This window comes from Tupaia chinensis, unplaced genomic scaffold (genome assembly GCF_000334495.1).
Source record: "Tupaia chinensis unplaced genomic scaffold, TupChi_1.0 Scaffold000632_1, whole genome shotgun sequence".
Classification (NCBI taxonomy): domain Eukaryota; kingdom Metazoa; phylum Chordata; class Mammalia; order Scandentia; family Tupaiidae; genus Tupaia; species Tupaia belangeri.
In genome coordinates, this window is record NW_006160152.1 from 520,791 (window position 1) to 527,956 (window position 7,166).

The 7,166-nt window shown below is 44.9% G+C and overlaps 1 protein-coding gene across 1 annotated transcript in view; it reads right to left on the reverse strand.

Annotated features, from left to right (window-relative positions):
- ADAMTS17 (ADAM metallopeptidase with thrombospondin type 1 motif 17) overlaps positions 1–7,166 on the reverse strand; it is a 269,537-nt gene that overhangs the window by 139,340 nt on the left and 123,031 nt on the right. The gene's annotated exons all lie outside the window — the stretch shown is intronic.

Genomic DNA, 7,166 nt, shown 5'->3' on the forward strand with positions numbered 1-7,166 from the left:
TTTCCTCCCGTCCCCTTTTTTGTGTCCTTCTTTGGTTAAATTAATAATAATAATAATAATAATAATAATAAATACATTTAAATAACTAAACAAAGAAATTGATGATTGATTTGCAATCTTTCCTCTTTTCTATTATCGTAAGCACCTTGTGCTATAAATTTCCCTCTCCACATTCTTGTCGCCATAGCCCACAAATTTTGATACTATTTTATAGAGTTGATTTAACCTTATTTATTTATTTTAATTTGACAAGAGAGGGGCCGAGTGAGAGAGAGGAGGAAAGTGAGAAAGCAAAGGCACCAGGTCCAGGACTCAAACCCATAGTCAGCACCCTTAACCACCACGCCATCTGCTGGTCCCCAGGAGGTTTAGTTTTGCTGTCTCCTGGTACGTGTTCTCTCCAGGAGGAGAGGGGTGGATCTTATTTGTTATTCATTTAGCTTCTTAAATCTGTCCGTTTATACCTGTCACTAAATTTGAAAAGTTTTCGCCCTATTATTTTTTCAAGTATTTATTTTTTTTCAGTCCATCTTTCTCCTCTGCTTCTGGAACTCCTGATACAAATTTCTATCTCCAACAGATCCCTCAGGCTCTTTATATATATATATTTTAAAGGTTTATTTATTTTTTCAGAGACAGAGAGAAAGCAAACACACACCCTACAGGGTCTCAATTCTGTGATCTAATCCCTGCTTTCAGCCAGCCTTGAATCACGGCAAGTGCATACCCAGTTATTCAGACAGATCTTCCAGGCTTGAACTGGGAAATTGCCATGTGGCCCTGCCTTGCAAAGGTAATAATAATAATAATAAATACATTTAAATAACTAAACAAAGAAATTGATGATTGATTTGCAATCTTTCCTCTTTTCTATTATCGTAAGCACCTTGTGCTATAAATTTCCCTCTCCACATTCTTGTCGCCATAGCCCACAAATTTTGATACTATTTTATAGAGTTGATTTAACCTTATTTATTTATTTTAATTTGACAAGAGAGGGGCCGAGTGAGAGAGAGGAGGAAAGTGAGAAAGCAAAGGCACCAGGTCCAGGACTCAAACCCATAGTCAGCACCCTTAACCACCACGCCATCTGCTGGTCCCCAGGAGGTTTAGTTTTGCTGTCTCCTGGTACGTGTTCTCTCCAGGAGGAGAGGGGTGTATCTTATTTGTTATTCATTTAGCTTCTTAAATCTGTCCGTTTATACCTGTCACTAAATTTGAAAAGTTTTCGCCCTATTATTTTTTCAAGTATTTATTTTTTTTCAGTCCATCTTTCTCCTCTGCTTCTGGAACTCCTGATACAAATTTCTATCTCCAACAGATCCCTCAGGCTCTTTATATATATATATTTTAAAGGTTTATTTATTTTTTCGGAGACAGAGAGAAAGCAAACACACACCCTACAGGGTCTCAATTCTGTGATCTAATCCCTGCTTTCAGCCAGCCTTGAATCACGGCAAGTGCATACCAGTTATTCAGACTGATCTTCCAGGCTTGAATTGGGAATTGCCATACAGTCCTGCCTTGCAAACCACCATGTTTACCACTGGGTTTTTTTTTTGTTTTTTTGGTTTTTTTTTTTTTGAGAGGGTTTTGCTATAGGACGCATGAGCTCACCAGAAAGACAGAGACAGACAGACAGAAAGCAAGAAATCACCCCCCAGGGGGGGATGGCCACACTGCAATCCCTTCTCCTCCATTCTCCTCTCGGGATCTTGGGCACGCACACACACATGCGCCCAGTGTGAGTTTAAGCCACCGGGTCTGGGACTCGAACCACAGTGGACTACTTGGGAGTCCAGCGACATAGCCGTTACGCCATCTGCTGGTCCCCTGGCTCTCTCATTTTAAAAAGAGTTTATTTATTTATTTTCTTCAGGGGGCCTCAGCAGGGTCTTCATGCTTCATCCTCTCGCCAGCTCTGCTGCTAGTCGGGGCTGCAGGTGCGCTTGGTCATGCCACAATCCTTTTCCTTGTTCTCTTCCCTCCTTTCAGGATTTTGGGCACACACATGCACTTAATATGTTTCTCAAGCCACCAGGAGGACGTTTAAATGTTCATGTAGACACAGGAATTGAACTTGGGCCTTCCCATATGACTTCCAATACCACCCGGCAGCAGTACTCCTCCTGTGTGCAGTACGGTGGTCCTTCCTCCCATCCTGAGGTCCCTGGATAAGACTCCCTTCTCAATTAATCACTACTTGTGGAATAACCTCCAGAGTATTTGGTTGTATTCAGAGAAGAGCAGGGGAAAACGTCTATACCACCTTGCTGCAGAACTGAGGTTAGTCCTATTTTAATCCCCTATGAGAAAGGAGATTCTGAAGCCATTATCCAGAATGGGAAGTTGGGGCACATGAGGGTTAAGGGACTTGCTTCATCTACAGCAAGTGGCCCACAGGGTTTGAGTGGGAGGGACCTGAATTAAAGCTTAATACTTGGGCCAGCAGGTGGAGTAGTGGCTAAGGCACTGAACTCCCCACATGGTTGACTATGGTTCGAGTCCCTTTCTCACTTGTCCTCTTTCTGTCTCTGTCTCTCTCTGGTGAGTGTTATACCCTATAACAAATGAAAAAACAACAATAATTACATAATTCTTTAAAAAAAATATATATAAAAAGCTTGGGACCAGCAGATGGGGTAATGGTTACATCGCTGAACTCTCACGTAGTCGACTACGGTTCCCATCCCAGACCTGGCAGCTTAAAACTCATACCAGGCACATGTGTGTGCATGCCCAAAATCCCAAGAGGAGACTGGAGGAGAAGGGATTGCAATGTGGCCAATCCCCCAGGGGGTGATTTCTTGCTTTCTATCTCTCTGGTGAGTACACACACCCTATAGCAAAAATCTACCCCCCCCCAAAAAAAAAGAAGCTCAAGACTTCAGCTAGACAATTGGGCAGACCTTCCAAGGCCCTGGGACATCACTCAGCCTGGTCCTACCTGTCCTCTCTGCCTGCTGACCTGGGAGCTCTGCTCCTGCCACTGGTCAGCCACCACCTCCCACCTGTCCATCACAAGGCTGCTGCCATCACCAGGTAATCCTCCCAAAGCCCGTCTCAGCTCCTCCCCTCCTGAGGCCCTTGCTGGAGACCCTGTTCAGGGCCTCGGGACCTGAATCCAACCGGTATGAGGAAGCTCTGTCCTGCTGTCCTCTAATGCCCACACCTCTAAAAAAATAAAAAACAAAAATGTTTCCACCTAGTTCTTCTACCTTCGTGTCACCTCGATGTCTGATGGGCATGTTCCTCCTCTCCACAGCCAGGTCATGGCTAAAACGTTCAACCACAGCGGGCCCCACGGCAGGAGAGAGGCATCTCTCCAGGTAGACATTTCTCTGCTAATAAGCCTACATAGGGCGAGTTATCCTTCAATTACCTTTTTCTTTTTTAAGAGGTTTTTGCCTTAAGGCACGTTGCGCTCACCAGAGAGAGAGAGACAGAGACAGTGAGAAGGGGAAGTAAGAAATCCACCCCACCCCACCCAGGGAGGATGGCCACACCGCAATCCCTTCTCCTCCATTCTCCTCCTGGGATCTTGGGCACGCACGCACATGTACCCAGTGTTTCAAGCCACTGGGTCCCAGTCTTGAACTGCGGTCAGCCAGGTGGAAAACCAGTGATGTAACTGCTGGGATCGATTAGTAATGTCTGTCGATTGAACACAACAAGGAAGCAGAGACAGACGTGTTTGCTGGCAGCGACGGGAATCTGCCTAAGCAATCTGCCATTAAGCCATGTTTCTAGCATCTCATCCGTTACATCTAGCTGATCTGGGACTTGACCCATATTCAACACCATCTGGAAAGTTTTACAGCATCTGATTCCTGCGTGGACTTCAGCAGTGATGACTTAAAGCCCGGCTCTGTCACTTCTCAGTGAAGTGTCCCTGGACCTCATTTCCCTCTTTATAAATGCAAATTTTACGACAACTATAGGATTGGGTTGAAAATGAAATGCACTCATGGGACACGCTTTTGGTCACTGTGGCAGGTGGCCAAGAACTCTGTGTACTCTGAATTTCTGCAGATTGGTCTTTCTGCTTTGGTGCCACTTCAATGTGTCCTGGGCATGTCCCTCCTCTCCACAACAAGGTCATGACTAAAATGTCTAGCTGCAGCGAGCCCCATAAGAGATGAGAAGTATCTTTCGGGTAAACACTTCTCTACTAATGAGCTGCTACAGGGAGAGCTGTCCAACAATCACACGTTACTTCCGGCGTGCAGCCTTCCCTATTTTCATAACAAGTGTTAAAAGTTTGGCAGAAAGTGGGACCAGCCGATGGCGTAATGGTTACGTCACTGGACTCCCACGTAGTTGACCGTGGTTTGAGTCCTGGACCCAGCAACTTAAAACTCACACTGGGCACATGTGCGTTCGTGCCCAAGATCCTAAGAGAAGAATGGAGGAGAAGGGACTATGGTGTGATCATCCCTCCTGGAAAGTGATTTCTTGCTTTCTGTCTCTCTGTCTCTATCTAGCAAGTGCATATGCCCGATAGCAAAAATCTCTCTCTAAAAAAAAAAAGAGTTTTACAGAAACCTTGACGGAATTTTCATTTCCTGTCTTGGCACCATCTGTTGGGCTTGACTTGTTAGAGAATCCTTGGCTGAGTCCTAGGGTGACCTCTTTAATTTCGAAGAGCTCATAAATTAGCTCTGATGAGTCATTCTAGAATCCTCGCAACAAACAATCATAAGTCTACAATATAAGCGTGCCCTTGGTTTCGTTTCCCTTCTGCAAGGTGGTGTGTGGCTATTTTTAGTCTTCAGCACCTGTCCTTCATTGCTTCTCCACGACTGGTAATCTCATTTGCAAACAAACACCTTCTATCCAGGCCAATAGAGTCTGAATCCACATGAAACAACTGGTCAACCTCTTTATCCTCCCCACCTCCCCACCCTTCCCCCGCTAAAGAACATGAGTATTCTCCTGAGACAGAGGTAGAGACAGAGTGAAAGGGGTCAGCAGGTGGTGTGGTGGTTAAGGTGCTGGATTCCCACATGGACAACCACAGTTCAAGTCCCAGACTGGTAGCTTGAGAATCACACCAGGAATGTGTGTGTACCCCAAATCCTGAGAGAGGAAGGGACTGTGGCATGGCCATTCCCCTCTGGGGGATGATTTCTCACTCTCTGTCTCTCCAGTGAACGCACATGCCCTATAGCAAAAATCTCTCCAAAAAAAAAAAAAAAAGGGAAAAAAAAAATCCTCTCCTCTCTCTTCCCCACTCCCTTAAAAAAATAAATAAATAAAAGAGAGAGTGTGAAAGTGAGAAATCATGCCCTGGGGGAATGGTCACGCTGCAATCTCTTCACTTCCATTCTCTTCTCAGGACTGTGGGCATGCATACACATGTGCCCAGTGTGTTTTCCAAGACAGTGGGTCAGGGACTCAAACCACAGTCAGCCACATGGGAATCCAGTATCTTAACCACCATGCCACCTGCCGGCCCTGGAAGTGGTAGTTTCTTAAAGGTTAGTTACGTGCAATCTGAATGATGCCTTTTCTATCTGAGCCAAGAGGCTGACTAATGTGAAGACATCTAGTCTCCACATTAAATGGAAACCCCAATGCAAAAGGCAAATGCAAAAAGCTCCATAACATCATCGGTGGGGCAGCCATGGGTCCAACTCTTTACATATGAGTTATTGCTAGTGAGGATAGAAAAAAGTCACTCTCTTAGAAAGGGACAGTGGCTCAAGCTTTAGCATCTGTCTCCAAATTAAAAATAAAAACTGAAGGATTAGGTGCCAAGAGATGATTGAGTGGTTATGTTGCTAGACTCTTACATGGCCAGCCATGGTTCAAGTCCCAGATCTGGTGGCTTCAAAATCATGTCAGGGTATGTGCATTCATACCCATGATTCCAAGAGGGGAATGGAGGAGAAAGGATTGTGGCATGGCCATTCTCCCTGGGGGGTTGATTTCTTAATTTCCCTCTCACTGCCTCTCTCTCTCTCTCTCTCTCTCTCTCTCTCTCTCTCCAGCAAGTACATATGCCCTGTGACAAAAACAAAACAAAGCAAAACAACAGCAAAAACTTTGACATGATTGGCCAGAGGGGGCAAGACAGCCTTGGGTCATATCACAGCTTCGGCCCAGCTGCTGAAGTCTGCCTTGTAACCCTAACAAAGTCTGCTGCTTTGGAGACTTTCAGGGAATGCTCGACATTTTTGGTCAATGTTTCAGATAGTCCTGTCGCTTCCTTCCATCTTCTATAAGGAACTCCCCCGTCTCATAGGCAACTCAGATTCTGGCTGACGAGCACATTCTCAACAGGTTAGTCGATATCTAAGGGTCTGAAATTCTCGAATTTAGCCCCAAATGGAACAAACTGTAGGATGCATCAACTTTAATGTTTAGCCTCAAGTGACATCTCTTTGAGAGGCAGGACCAGAGCGCCTGTAGCAAACATATCTAAAAAACCTAGTCTTGGGTCAGGCCAGAAGGTAGCATGGTGGTTAAGGCGCTGGACTCCCACATGGCCAACCATGGTTCGAGTCCCAGACCTGGTGGCTTGCTTTCTCACTTTCCTTTTCTCGTTCTCTCTGATCAAAATTTTAAAAAATAATATAGTAATAAATAAACTAACAGTGATAGTAATAAATAACTATTTAAAAATAATAAATAAAATTAATAAGTCATTCTTAAAAAAATAAAAAAGACATCTAGTCTCCACATTAAATGGAAACCCCACAGCAAATGCAAAAGGGAAATGAAGACATCTTAGAATCTGGTGGCCTCATGCAGTCAAAGAGTATAGCAGGGCCAGGAGGTGGCATGGTGGTTAAGACGCTGGACTCCCACATGGCCGACTATGGTTCGAGTTCCGAACCTGGTGGCTTGCTTTTTCACTTTTCCTTTCCGAACCTGGTGGCTTGCTTTTTTCACTTTTCCTTTCTCTCTCTGTGTGTGTCTCTCTGGTCCAATGAAAAGAAAATGAATGAATAAATAAAATTAAATAAATAATTCTTTAAAAAAATAAACAAAAGAGCGCAGCAAGGGTGAAGGTAAGAACCAGAGCAGAGACTCTAAACCAGGGCTTGAAAGATATTCCGGACCCGATGGCTTAAAACTCACGCCGGGCGCGTGTGCGTGCGTGCCCAAGATCCCGAGAGGAGAATGGAGGAGAAGGGATTGTGGCGTGGCCATCCCCCCTG